A 15,971-nucleotide genomic window follows, 5' to 3' on the forward strand; every position below is an offset into this window, starting at 1 on the left:
TAGGCACTTACTAAATACGACACAATCCTCACCAGCCGTTTAACGTCTTCACAGAGAAGGAAGCGCACTCAGGGTGGTGAGTGATAAAACGGAAGGTTGCAATATTTTCCTACATATTCAATGTTGCTTAAGTACGACTGAATGAACATTAACTTCAATTATATGCATTCAGTCTTCAGTCTGTGGCCGCATTACATCTCATGGACAAAACTCACTGTGAGCTCTGAAGCTGAACATTGTATATGGACTGTATTCTACAGTTTATTTTGTTCATCTAGCCCTGTGGACTGTGAAACCAGTGGCCTTGCCTTCTAATCCCTTTTCTAACCTGCATGATTGTCTCTTTACCTAATTCAGTTTTCTGTAGATTATAGGAATAGAATGATTGCAGAAACCAATCACAAAGAAAGTGCTAGAAGTGCTGAGGTAATAAGGGTCTATATGTAATAACACTGAGTGAATTGAATATATTAAATAGGGGTAAAAAGATCTGAAAACTGAATTCAAGACCATGTGATGTTAGTGAGGGAAAGTTCCAGCAAGTCCCCAGAGAGGCAGGCACTGAATAGGCAGAAAAAGCATAGTCGTGAGATTTGTTTCTCCTAGACAAATGATAAATGTTTCTTTGTGGGAACTCTGTCTGAACCACCAGAGGATAGATAAAAGTGGCATTTCACCTTATGACTGACCTTCCCTTAGTCATGTAGACCATTTTAGTTGTGCTGTGTGCACCAATGTCTGTGCCACACCTCAAATTCTCTCTCTCTCTCTCTCTCTCTCTCTCTCTCTCTCTCTCTCTCATACACACACACATATACCATCAGAAGAAATGAGTCAAATTTTTGCAAGTCATCTAGGCCACAAGAAAGAATCTATTTCAGGCAACAGAAAATTCATCTGTGAAAAACAATCAAAATCATCTTTCTGTTTTCATCTACTGTCCACATTTAATAAGATATAAGTGCATTTTAATTGAGAATATTAAAAAAAAAACTTAAGCAGTTTTTTAAATGGACAGGGTGGCATTTATTTATATAACACATTATTCAAAACCAAATGGTACCCAACCATTATGATAGTTTGATTCGTCTCATTTTCAACTTTGAAGTGGTGAGAAAGTGATTTCCAGGCTAATGCCATAGGGTGTTACTCTCTTCTGTAATGCTGGAGTGAGACACACAGTCATTAACGGACTAATATATGATCTGCAGAGAGTACTGACCGTTAAACAAAGATGTAAATTGTCTGCAGTCAGTGCACTTTTGACACGATGCCTTCAACTTATAATTGATTTCTCTGGATACAACCCTTGATCAGCTGAAAAGTAAATGCATATAACTCAAGTGACCTTTAAAAAAGTATCGCCGCCGTGCTTATTGACGCTATATGAGAATGTGGGAAAATTTAAAGCGGAAAGAAAACTGTGTGGAATAGTCATATTTTAATTGGCATTTAATTCAATATTTTATGGCATTGCATGAGATTTAGGTGTACAAGTGAAAGGAGGGTGAGAAGGCACCATTATGGTTGTCACCAGGTGGAAAGAACCCGGTGAAGACTGTGTGGAGGTTTTTTTTTTTTACATGATAGCTGAACTACTCACACCCAAATATCCTCAGAGATGGGAGCAGAAGCAACAGGAGAGATTGAGAAAACAGGTCATAGGCTTATTTTCTGTTTGTCTTTTAAAAAATAAGATCTGACCAAAAACAACTTGGAATGAAAAGGGTTTAATTCAGCATCTACGTCCATTATTCAAGCAAGCAAAGGAAGTTACTTAAGACTGGAGCTTGAAGCAGAAAACACACAGGATCACTGATTACTAGCTTGCTCCCAGACTCATGTTCACCTACGTTTCTTCTGCACTCAAGGCTCACTGGCTTAGGAATGAGTTACCAGCAGTAGGCTGGACCTTTCTATATCAATTAGAAATGGAGAAAACACTCCCACAGATATTCTCCTAGAATAATCTGATAGAAGCAACCCCTCAGTTGATACTCCTTCTCCTCAGAAGACCCAATATTAGGCCAAAGTGTCAATAAACAGCAGCCAGTACCCTAGCCAGTGGAAAGTAGCAAATTTTCTATGCAGAAACTTGGATATTTTATTTCTGGCATTGAGCTAAGGCAGTTCTGGATTAATATGATCATGCAGATAACGTTCAGCATAGCAAAGTACAACTGGGAAGAATCATTTGGCTACAAAGTATCCTTGTTCTAGAATCATTTTCCTACAACACTGGGTGGCTTGGCTCATCACCACCTCCCTGGAGAGAAGCTGAATGAGATTTTGCTACAAATTCTGTGGACACCCTTATGTTTTCCTGAAATGTGCCACATCCATACCCCGGGGATCTGATCAGGCTCCCAGCCCTTAAAGTCACTTCCCCATCTGCTGGATGTTGTACCTCATGAAACCCATGTCATCTGCCCTTGGGAACTTCTATATGAGCCTTCAAACATCTTGATAGTAGTTTAACTTGTTGATTCTATGGCACAATCACTGGTCCACAGTCTTTCCTTGCCATGACACAGAGGCTCATACCCTTAGACAACAGCTACAGCTCCTCCAGCCCAGAACAGCCTGGCACTCAGGGAATTGGTTGATATACAAAATCAAAATAATGTTTTGCCCTCATTTGCATGGGTTCTGTCTTGAGGAACTCCTCTTTCTGTGGGGCTGAGAGTTTAAAGAAACCGAAGCTCTGAAGAGTTGTTGAGCAGGAAAAGCCCATAGCAACAATACTGGCCACCTAAAGCACAGGTCCCAAGATAGGTGAGAGCCCTGAGCCCAAGGGCTGGAGTTTGAGCCTTAGCTCTGACAATAATTTTATGACCTTGTCTGATTTTCTAATTCTACATACACTTCAGCTTCTTCACTCATAAATGGAAATAAAATTGTCTGCCTTATGGAGTATATGCTTAGCCATTTCTGGTGTAGGGGGTCTTGTTACTAAAGTTGGGAGGTGCTGCATGCTTGAGTTAGAGCGGCAGCTCATTTTTACTGAGAGGGTGTAGAAGGCTGGCATTCAAACTTGAAGGAAGGGCTAGTCTGAGAGCCTGTATTTCTTGTTTGTCATTGTGTAGCCTGCTTGGAGAATTGGCTAAAGAAAACACTTGCCATGCATTTATAGAAGGGCATCTACAATTCAAGGAATCGGCGTGAGTATGTCACCCTAATCTTTGCTGCAAGAAATGTTACACGAAAGTTCAAGGTTGATTTTCTCCTTCCCTCCTCAGTCAGCTTTGGTAACAGCCTTTTGCTTACTCCCAGCTTCTTGTTGTAATTAGTAGGATGAGGTTTCAGATATTGAGCACTCATGTGATTCATAGAGTCAATGGCAGTCTTCCCTCTCAAGCACAGAGGGTGGGTCTTTCTTATAGCCTATACTCAATATAAAGGAAAGGGACAGGTATACGGGAGGTACTGTTAAGTTATACAGCCACTCTGCTCTGGGTCTCAGACTCAAAAAACAACCTGTGATCTGAACACTATTAGACTTCTCTAGATGGATAAACATGAAACTAGCACCTATTGGCTAACAGTACTGACCCATAAAACTACTGATAATTTCATATATAACAGAGGATTGGGATCTAGTGGTGATGCCCAGGTATCCTTTGGTTTTGTTGTTGTTGTTTTGAGGGGATTGTTATGCTGTTGTGGGAGGGTTATTTTTCTTTTGTTTTTGTTTGAATTCACTATGTTCAAAATCAACATATGGAAAGAGATTTTATACATTTACATTTGGTCTAAAGCTGGTCTCTTACATTTTAAGTGTGACTTAACTGTTTCTCTATAAGAACCAGATTGTAATATAATTTAAACTGCAAACCATCTGCATGTAACCTACATGTGTAACAAATAACAAAGTTCCAGTTAATCCCAAACAGGGACTGTGCAAACTATGTTCAAGTTAGATGGAAGCCAGGCATAACCATTCAGGTTTTCCTTGCTCACCATGCCTCTTGCTGCCAACTACTCCTCCTGCTACCCCTCCCTTTGCTATAAATACTACCTACCCGCGTGATGGTGGAAGGCCATTCTGAAATGTTTCTAGTCCAGAACTCTGCAGTGTTCTAGGTTTATGATGAAACACAATTGAAATCTGCAAATTTAGATTTATTATGATTTTTGCCTTTTGCTAGTACCTCTTAAAGGAATTTCCCAATGATGTGACCAGCATAAAGTGCAGTAAGATACAAGCACGTGACTAAGCCACCTAGCACCTCTGACTCTGTCTGTCTATTGCGTTGAATTGTCTTCGGGGAATTCTTTATGCTGTCTCACACTCTCCATCTTTAACAGACCTATGAGTTGAGAATAAAATCCAAAACAAACAGTACAGCATCATTTTTTTCCCTCCTTGACAGTATTTAAGGTTAGTAAATCTCCATATTTGGCAGTTGCTAACATTAATTTCCTCCCATTGTTATGACTTCCCAGAACTAATGATATTCTTATTACTTACATTTCAGAGCCAGTGACAAAGAGAGCTCCTTTGGCTACAACATCCAGGCAATTTATCAGAAGACACGGGGTTCTTAAAGCCAGCCATACAGTGGGATTCAGCCACCACTTCCTGCCTAGGAGGATGAGAAAGTGGTTTCTAATGAAGAGATGGTGAATCACACACAAAACAGATGAGTTAAAAGAATGAGATGTAGCGCAAGCCTTGTGTGAACCAGCATACAAATTAGGCCTGAGTTATTTAGATTTATTAGTATTACCCAAACAATGAGATAATGTTATTGTCCTGTGGACTTAAATGTTTAGTCAGTTACAAGAAGGCTTTTATACAGTTCTGCCCATGCTATAGAGCTCTGCATGATGTAGATGACAAGGAAAGAACATATTGATGATTTATAGTGTCTACAGACAAAACTTAGATCATGTACACAAAGGGAACCTTGGAAAACTTCTTTTTCTCCCCACAAACCTTATTTCACTGGGCTGGGAACCTCACTCCTTGAGTGAGAATGTTTCAAAAGGTGAAGGAGTTGTGGGAGGAGACATATACCTTCTTAGGTATTCAGCAGGAAATTATTCCCTCACTGATTGTCATGCTACTGTCTACTATCTCTCCCATCCTGTGTCTTTTGACCTCACTGTGCAGGGAAGAACAAATGATTTCACTATAGCAAGTCAGCCTGGGCTGAGTCTGTAGACCTCAACGCTTCACAAGCTTTACTCATCTCTAAACACACGACACTGTTGGATGTTGGGACATGCAGATCAACGTACATAGAGTGATCTCTTACCACTTCTTACCTTCTATTAAAGAAAAAAGAGCTAGCTCCTCAGAGCTGTTAACTGCCCACAACCTTATTCCATTCAGATTGGACTCTTAGTGATAGCAATGGTCTTGCCTTCAACTTAGTTCTTGACTTAAGTTCCCTGGCCCTTCTCTAACAAAATTATCATCTTTCATAAAAATAACATCCTTAATTTTAATTCATACAATATTCCAAGTTTTTAGAAAATATTGTCATTTGTAAAGATGTCTGCAGAGAAGAGATGTATTAAGGAGATCTTCTAGAGGTGAAGTCATAGGGGGTTATAGACAATGACATGAATAATGGGAACTGAATTTGGGTCCTCTGGAAAATCAAGACGTACTCTTACACATTGAAACCATATCTCCAGCCCTCAAACATATCCACTATTCGGGTCAACCTGCACATGCATATTTCTTTCTCCTCACATTGTCCCATATGAATTATGCTTTTGAATTGGTTGTCCAATTTCTGCTTCATATATGAACATATTTGTCTATAAGGACATTTCTGAGTGGATTCGTTGGATCTCTTTTACCGTATCAATTTTGTCCTTTTCCGTAGCTCTTGTCCTAAAGGTAGAGCTCTTCTTTTCTTGTACTCATCCTGATAAACAGTGAGTAAAATAAGTTGTTCAGGGCTCGTTTGGTAGTTCAGTGAGCTGCAAAGCTAAGGGAAGGAGATGGGTCTCTCTTCCTGTTCATACTTTCATTTGCTCATCAACTTTTTGTTGTTGTTTCTGCTACTGTGGCCAACTGCCTGACAAGAAGAAAGTTGAGGGAGGCAGTGTTTATAGGTTTTATGCAAACTTATTGTTTGAGGGAACAAAAGCAACCATTACAGAAAGACCCGGTAGCAGGAGCATGGTGATGCAACTGGCCACTCTGTCTGCTGTCAGGGAACGAGACTGAAACAAAAAAGGCAGGGCTGAGAAACCTCAACCCCATCCATCCTACTTCCTTCAGCTAGAGGCTACTTCAGTGAGTGTATGGGTCACATTACACACTCAAACCACACAATTCACTGTGTATTTTTGAAAACGAATGCATACTATTAATCTAAAGAATCCTTAGAAAACCTGTGACACAAGCAAAATTAAGAATATGAACAAAGTAGCAACAGAGATTTCCTAGTGTCTTTGGGAAGAGGAGTGGATGGAAATATGGTGGCTCTGTGCTGTGGCATCTTCTTTATAAGAAATCTGGACTTTTCTTAAGAAGACATTTATAAACATGTATGATTATGTAAATTATAGATGAAGGCAGTTTGTATCTCTGTCATTTGCTGTCTAGGCCTATGCTGAAAAAATTTTTATATAGTATTCACATTATTTTGGAAAAGCTGGCTTAGGTGTCATTCAAATGGCTGTCACAATTATCTATCATATCAAAGAGCAAAATTTCATTAACTCACTTGTTTCATCAAATGGGGATGAAACATTCCAAGGTTGCTCAAAAAAACAAAAACAAAAACAAAAAAGCATAAAGCTATCTAATTACTTTCATGTAAAAAATGGTGCTTATTGGGTGTAGTAGAACCTGTGTTTTGAGTGGCTTTTCCTCCAGTCCCCATGATCTCAGAATAAGGACTCACGAGATTGAAGATAATTATTTAAAAATACATAGGCCATAAAGCTAAGCTCTTCTCTGCTTAGTTCATGACTTAAAACAACCCATTACACTAGTATACATTCTGCCACATGGCTGGTTACTTGAACCTAGGAACCGTGCACCCCTCCTCTTCACATCTTCCTACCTGTCCTATGCCTGGATCCATGCCAGAATCCTTTCTTTCTACAGCATGTTCCACCTCCTACATCCTTCCAAAGCTATAAGCCATAAGTTTCTTAATTGACAGGTGCTGCATCCAGACAATACACAAGAGAGTCCTTCTGAAATTGGGTAGCTCATTTTAAACATGGTCTAACACTAAAGAATTTGAAAAGGGGACTCCCCCCCCCCGCCTCTACCAACCCACCCCAGAATATCAAGTCTTTCCTTGTGGCCTGGCAAGGCAGCCCCACCAGGAAGAAGTGATGAAAAAGCAAGCATCAGAGTCCATGTCAGAGACAGCCCCACTCCCCTTACTGGGTCACCCACATGACGTCTGTTGGTCTTCTTGTAGAACTCCTGTCTCCTCTGGGTACTTCTATTCTCCCCCCTCCACTTACTTTTCTGAGGAGTAGAGGAAAGGGGATAGAGTAAAAAGAGAGGCGGAGTGGGAATAGGAGGAGAGGAGTGAGGGGCCTATAACAGGGATATAAAGTGAATGAATAAATAAATTTAAATGACAGCGAAGACGAGCAGAGACAACTAACCAGGGACCAGAGGGGCTTGTAGAGACTCAAGCACCAACCAAGGACCATGCATCAACTGGACCTAGGACCCCTACACAGATGTTGCTGACAGGAAGCTCGGACATTATATGGGTCCCCCAGCAATGGGAGTGAGTGCTGTCTCTGACATGGGATATGTTGCTTGTTTTTTGACCCCATACCACTGGAGGGGGTGCCTTGCAAGGCCACAGGAGAAGAGGATGTGTCTTGATGTGCAGGGGTGAGTTGGGGGGCGTCCACTTCTTTAAGGAGTAGGGGAGGGGGATAGAGGAAAAAGAAGAGAGGGTGGGAATGGGAGGAGAGGAAGGAAGGGGCTATGTAAAATGAATAAATAAATACATTTTAAAAAATACTTTAGAATTTGGACTAATAACCTTTTTAAATGACAGTTTTGTAGGTTTCATGCACAAAGACCTACAGGCAACTAAAGAATGAGAAGAGTAGGAGAAATAGTCTTCTCTTGGAAGACTTGAAATCAATCACAGTGATTGGTTATCCAACACCAAATCCTCAACTGTGAAAACATACATAAAATTAGCATTATACAGAGAGAGCAGGTTATATTTAAGAATACATATGTACATATGTAACAATAATTAATGAAAGAGAAGCCGTAAATTTGAAAATGAGAAAAGAGAGGTTTATGGAAAGGTTTTGAGGGAGAAAAGAAAATGGGGAAACATTTAATAATATTATAATCACAAAAATAAAATAAATAAAATTTAAAAGTAGTATGTGGTTTAACATTATTATGCAAACTAACATAGAAGCTTTGGCGAGTTCAGTAAGCAAAGCTCTTCCATGCACAGGAAATGTAAATTCATGCACAGCCCTGAGGTTCAAAGTTGGGATTTTTATCAAGCCTTTGCTTACGAGCTAATTAGAATCTAACAATTGGTCAGATTGGGAATATCAACCTAAATTTTAGCTTCTCATTGTTATTATCCCTCTTACATCAAATCCCAAACATTTATAAACTGTCAAACTTTCTTAAGCTAAATACATTTTATTTTTTTATTTTTTTAAATTTTTTATTATTAATTTATTCTTGTTACATCTCAATGTTTATCCCATCCCTTGTATCCTCCCATTCTTCCCTCCCTCCCATTTTCCCCTTATTCCCCTCCCCTATGACTGTGACTGAGGGGCATTACCTCCCCCCTGTATATGCTCATAGGGTATCAAGTCTCTTCTCGGTAACCTGCTGTCCTTCCTCTGAGTGCCACCATGTCTCCCCTTCCAGAGGACATGGTCAAATGTGAGGGCTAAATACATTAAAAAAAAATACTAGTCCATAATTTTTGTTTCAACATTTCAGATCTCTTTGTATAAATATATTTATACTCTCTTTAACCGCATTTTTTTTTCAAAAGTAAAGGACTACAACATATTCTCATTTTAGCCTTGAAACAGCTTTTCTTGCTGGCTCTTGCCTGGGCAGAATATTTTTAGAGAAGAATTTGCTTCCTGGCAGGTCTCAGTCTAGAAGAACAATTGAAGCAAAAGCCAGTGCCTCACAGATTCAAAGCAATGATAAAACATTTTAATTGTAATGTGAAGTCCTGCTATTCCCAAGGTTCCTAATTCTAATGCCATATGGATGAAGTCAGCCATGTAAGCAAAGGTGCCTATTACAATTGTCACTAGAGTCATCCTCCTTTAACCCTTGTAAGAAATGTAGGTCTGTGTTTATGATAGGTCAAGGACAAAAAAAGAGCACATAAAGAGAAAAGGTGAGGGCTTTCAAATAGTGCTGTTAGAGCACTAAATAATAGATAAGGCATCAAGCTTTCCATTTTTCCTAGTTCAATTTTGCATGTCTTTTCTTAGAATATTATATAGAGCATAAATATGTTATTGCTCTATTCACTAATGCAGGAGGCCATTCACAGACGATGAACAAGTTCTTGCTTCTAAATGACTGCTCTCTAGTCCATGAAATAAGAAAGGCACAAATCACTACATTATGAAGCAAAATAGCGTAATTTCCTGGGAAAATGTAACAAGCTGTGGGCCACAGTGCTTCACAGCATGCTGGACGTCAAGGAAGAAGTTCTTTAAGAGTGATGATTTGTGTGCTGAACCTTAAAACTTTGGAACTGAGAGAAAGGTAGAGCCAGCAAAGGACATGAAGCTGTGAGAAGGGTAGGAAAAGGATAGTTGCATTTATGGTGTGTGTGTGTGTGTGTGTGTGTGTGTGTGTGTGTGTGTGTGTGTGTGTGTGTGCAAGGGCGTGTGCGCGTGATTGTGTGCATGCTGTGCATGTGGGAGTGTGTGTGTGTGTTTAACTAAAGCTACACTTTCTAAAGCAAAATTAAGGGGTATCATTAAAAATACAAATGCCCTATGCGTCTCAGCATAGAAAGCATTGAGAAATGTCACTGGATTTGGAAGGCACAGAAGACAGTAAGAGGACAACTAAACTTCTGTCTCACTCTAACTGTATTTATGTCCTACCTATCCCCAGCAGAAAACCAATGATCCATGATGGAATATCCAGTTATAGCCCTGTTCAGTGCTGGCTCATAAATTTTGCTTCCTTTTATTTAGCATAGCAGTATGTCCCTCACCTCTTTCAAATATTCTTCTTGTACATTTTGAATTAAGACTATTATCCTAGTAAACACATAATATGCCCTTTCTGCTCCTTTATCCCTCACTTAGGAGGGTTCTGCTTAGACTGAGAGTTTCTATGGACAGGTCTATGCAGCCTGTATCACCAAACCCTCTGCAGAGTGGAGGGCACAAAAATCTCTCCTCTGAGTCATGGCTATGGCTGGCATTTGCTCACAGAGTGTGAGAAGTCAAATAAGTGGTGGATGCATATTTGAGGCATGTTGTTAAATGGTTTGAATAGCCTTTGTAGTTTATCTAATAACTGTTCACGTACCTCGATGCCAATGTGAAGACCCAGAGAGTAAGCCTGCTCCGTTTCTGTTGCTTCCCTGGGGTGGCGAGTCTTGGTTGTCAATTTGACACACCTAGGGAATAGAAAACTTCCACTGAAAGTTACCTCTATCAGGTTGTCTTGTTTACACGACTGTGGGGAAATTTTATTTATTTATTTGTAATTGATGTAAAAAGGGCCCAGACCACTGTGGGAGTTCCCATCCCTAGGTAGACAGGCCTGGGCTATATAAAAAGGTAGCCGAATGTGAGTTTGGATGCAAGGTTAAACTTCATACCTTTGTGGTTCCTACTTCAAGTTCCTGCTGCGATTTCCTTAATAATGGCCTGTAACCGCTAAGCTGAAATAAACCCTTTTCCCAAGTTGCTTTTGGTCATGGTGCTTAGGACAGCAAAAGAAATAAATCTAAGAAGCTCCCTATTTTTGTGCTCGATTCTCTTTGCCTCAGAAACTGTCTCTCTGTGAAACTATCAGGTTAACAGAACAAGAGCAATGGAATTCACCACTGCATATGTTAAACAATGGAGATGCTGCATGAAAATCTACTACTTGCCAAAAGCGGTTTGCCCTGGTAAGCATCACATCACACTACTTACTTTATCTTCCAAAGTCTCTTTCTTTATTTGCACTTAGCCCAGAATTTCAGCTCAGCCACAGGTCTTACTCCACATCCTGAAAGGGGTTAATTCACAGGCCTGCACTAATGGGTAGGACCATTTGGCATTGTCTTTGCAGACCAGGCCTTAAAATAACTAAGTATCACTAATAGAAATGCCTCTAGCTCCACCTCAACAGTGCAATGAAAGGTTTATTCTTCTTTACATGCAGAGACCATGTGAAACAAATCTTTCTTATGAATTTGTGCCCATCATCTTATAGAGTCAGTCAACAAGCAGTTTGTGTTCTTGAACAGGAGACTCTGGTCTTATTTCTGTACTAGATGTGATCAGGGTATTTTCTTTATCTTTTATCTGCTGGTGTGATATTATTATTTTGATGTTTGTATTCTAGCGGGTGATAGTGTAGAAGATAATGCTTAGCACCATTTCCTTTGGTGGGATTTGTGAAGCCATCACACTTTAAGCATAGGAGGGAGAACATCACCCGTGAAGAGGAATAAAAACTGCTGATGACATCATGTCTCTCTAGGTCTGTTCAATTTCAGGATGTACTCAGAAAAGTTCTTTTCAGGGCAAATTGATATATTTTCAGAAATCAAACTCATTTTCTGCCTTTTACTGTACACTTGTATAACTAAGCCGTCCTCAGCATTCCCCAGAAACACAGTAATCAAGTGAAAGTGGACAAATACAAGCGGGAAGATTGACAGCTGGGAGCCATAGTTTCAGAATATTTGTACACAGTATGGAAGAATGATAATCTTTTAAATCCTTACAGTGTTGGTAACACAAAAAGTGACTGTTTTCTTGGTGATGTAGTTTAGAGGGCCTTCTTTTACTCTCTTATTTGGGACATTCAGATTGTACTTGTGGGACCATCAAAATAACATGTCATAAAGTATCAGGAATGAACTAGGAGAATAGAAAAAAATTTATATTGAATTATTTTTCAACATACTCAATGTTTGGCAGCTACTTCTTTATATTTTCCATAGTTATTCTGGATCTATTAGGGCAATCCCATGTGAGCTTTTAGTGGCCAGCCCTGCACCAAGGCCACCAGGTATCATGAAATTATTTGGCAGAAGACCGTTATACTATTCCCTTCAGCCGAAGAAACACCTACCTACCTTCTATTCTTTTTTCCCTCTCTCTTCCTCCCTCTGTTTTTCTTCCCACCCCTTCTTTCCTCTTACCTTTTCTCCCTTCCTCTTGTTGGTGTTTGGAGCTATTTCTTTTTCTGTAGAGCAGAGGTGAGGGATAGGATGAACCAAAGTTATTGAGCATGGTAAGCAAGTGCTCTACTACTAATTACATCTGAAGAAGGAGAGACTGTAGAAGAAACAATGTAAAAGAAAGATTGAGATGTAACAAGAATAAATTAATAAAAAAAAAAGAAAGAAAGAATCCCAGAGAAAGCTTTTATTTGGAAACATGAGACTCAAGAGTTATAAGCAATGACTCTCTCACACACACATACACACACACACATACATACACACACACACACACACACACACACACCAGTTAAAAGCAGTCACCAACACAACAATAACACTGAGGGTTTTTAAAAATTTATTTTATTTATCATATATGCACAATGTTTTGCCTGCATGTACACCAGAAGAGGGCACCAGATCTCATTATAGATGGTTGTGAGCCACCATGTGGTTGCTGGGAATTGAACTCAAGACCTTTGGAAGAGCAGCCAGTGCTCTTAACCATTGAGCCATCTCTCCAGCCCCAACAATGAGGTTTTTTATCTTGGTCATTTCTCCATTTCTGCCACTGGTCTTCACAGGGTAAGAAATACAAGGGACTCAGACATAAGACAAGCTCAGTGGGAAGAATTACCATCATATTGTCACAGAAATGGTGAGGGATAGCTGTCCTGAAAAGAACGGCCTGAAATCTAGGGTTCTGCATGCAAGAATTAGAATTTGAGAATATGGGAATTAATGACTCAGAATAGCCAGAAGAGCTTTGGTGAAAATTCCTAGTCTCAATATCTCCATGGAAGAAGCCTGAGCACCAAGGGGGATATACTCTGTACTGTACTTATGAGAATAATATCTATTTGGTGGGAGTATGGTCTGATATCCCAGTGCCCTGTGACACACTGAGAGGGGAAAATCAATGAGCTACAGATCCATTATCCATTTATGATTCCAGCAGGCTGATGGTCCTATGATGCTCCTTTGTCTCCTAGGAGGTAGAGTTACCTGACATGAAGATCATGAAGACAATTGTTCATTCCTTTCTATTTGTGAAAACCTCATCAAGTAGATCATATTAGGTTTGTTCAGATGGAGAAAATAGTAAAGAGATTTGTAGGGCTGTCATACCTAAGAAAAATTGGTACAAAAGTACAGAAGTCACAGTCCTATTTAGGGTTGCTATTGCTATGATGAAACCCCATGACCAAATGCAAGTTGGTGAGGGAATGGTTTATTTGGCTTACACTTCCATATTGTAGTTCATTACTGAAGGAAGCCAAGACAGGAACTCGTGTAGGACTGGAATCTGGGAGCAAGAGCTGATACAGAGGCCATGGATGGGTGCTGCTATCTGGCTTGTTCCACATGGCTTACTCAGCCTGCTTTCTTATTGAACCTAGGATCAAAAGCCCAGGGATGGTACTACCCACAGTGAGATGGGCCTGCTCCCATCAATAACTAATTTTCACAAATGCTTTATGAAGCCATTTTCTCGAACAAGGTTTCCTCCTCTCAGATGAGTATAGTTTGCATCAAGTTGACATAAATCTACCCATCACAGCCACAAAAGTAAGAGACCATAACTAGTTTTCTGGAAGGAACTGTATGAAGTGTCAAAACCCCCAAAGTGAGCAGTTCTTTGTCAAGAATGGGATTGTATGAAAAAAGACCTAAAGCCTGGATCAGAGCCGATGTGGCTGTAGTAACTACAGTTCATCTTTCTCCATTTGGGTCAGTCAGGCTAGATTTGAATACTCAGGCCTCCCATCTCTACCTCCAGGGCACTGAGGTTCCAGGAAAAGCCCAGTGCCTTTGACTAGTTCACTAGGTTTGGCAATGAAGATTTCACAGAGTCTGAACATCAGTGCTGGCATTTGACTTCTGAAAAACTCCAGGCTTCACCAGTTCCCTTCTGCGTCTGTTGCTTCCCTGATAGGTGGATACTCAAAATGTTCAAGTCTTGCACAATGGGTGGGAACTCCGACATCCTTTCCAGTCTTAACTGCCAGAAAGCTTCAGTAAGTCCTTTATACTTAAATATCAGCGGATTCGCTCAGGAAGCCACTCTGCTTCCTCAAGAAATGCTCATTGAGTGAGTAATCAACCTTTGCAATGTGATCAAGGGGAAGGGCTGTGAGATCAGTCTTGACATCAGAACACACTGTGTTAGAGTAGGGGAAAATCCTGCTAATGCTGTGCACTCAGAATAACAGATTGGAGAGATTGCTCTGCAGGGGCTGTGCTTCCCGTGTCTAATTCCCAACATCCACATGAGTTCTAAAGAGTCTGTGGTGGTTTGAGTGAGGAAGACCTCACCAGGCTTATGTGTTTAAATGCTTGGTCTGCAGTTGGTGGAACTGTTTGTGAAGGATTAGCAAGTATAATCTTATTAGAGCGGATATGGCCTTGTTGGAGAAGTTGTGTCACTTGGGGTGGGCTTTGAAATTTCATAGGCTCAGTCTAGCTCTTAAAAATCCTGCTGCCTGTAGCTCAGGATACTGCACCAGTAGTATCCATGCCTGTATGCTTCCTGCCATAGTGATAGTGGATTAACTCTCTAACACAGAGCATGTCCCTAATTAAATGTTTATTTGTTTAAATAAGAGTTTTTCCTTTGTTGTGGCACCTCTTAACAGCAATAGAGCAGTAACCAAGACAGGATCCAGTGTCTTCTTCTGGACTGCACGTGCAACAGACACAGTATACAGATATGCATGTAATCAAAATACCTGTACACATAATGGCTATAGCAAAATTAATAAACTGGCAGTGATGGCTTTATCATCCTGGATGAGATGTCCTTCTGTTTGGAGATGTTCTTAGGTGACTGTTTTTGAAGTTTTTGAACCAAGGTCATTTTGTTAATTTCTTGGAAAGACAACTAGTAGGAAGGTGCAGGGTTTCTGGATTTGGAGAGGAAGATAAGAAGCCGGGACTGGGAAGAAGTACCCATGTAGTGCCTTTGAACAAGTATGAAGAATTAGTAGATCTGTACATAGTCAGTTTTTTTTAACGCATAATGTGTTCTTACATAGTTAGGACCTCCCATGCCATTGTGGCAAATCAAAGACAACACAAAAATTAGAAACGATGGAGCAGAAGAGTAGTCTGGGAAAATTCTAGAATTCCAGTGAAATGTAGAAAGTGACACTACAAAATCAAAGAAGGAAAAGCCATGATGATATTAGGCATTTGGGCATTTCTATAACTTAACATTTACTCTTGTAAGATAAGTAATTTTAATGTAATCCAAATGTATAAAAGATATCTCAAAAACCTTTTAATTTAACTGTTTCATGTATCAGAGAAGTTTTTATGAACTATTAACACAGTTTCACTTGTACAGGAATGGATAAAAATCAGTATATTAACATCAGACTTGCTTTTGTTCTGTTTTGCCTGCCATTGGTCACTACTTTATCTATTTCTTCCTTTTTTTACCATTGTTCAAGGAAGAACATATGAAGCTGGGATTTATAAGAAAATCTTACTATTAAAGCTCATAAAATATAACTTATATGGGATAGTGTAAGATTAATCCAATGGAATTATGCAGTTTAACCACATTTCCTTAACTATGCCAAATATTTTCTAGTCCATCTAATTACAGTCTTT

The sequence above is a fragment of the Acomys russatus genome, chromosome 22 (genome assembly GCF_903995435.1).
Source record: "Acomys russatus chromosome 22, mAcoRus1.1, whole genome shotgun sequence".
In the NCBI taxonomy this organism is placed as follows: Eukaryota; Metazoa; Chordata; class Mammalia; order Rodentia; family Muridae; genus Acomys; species Acomys russatus.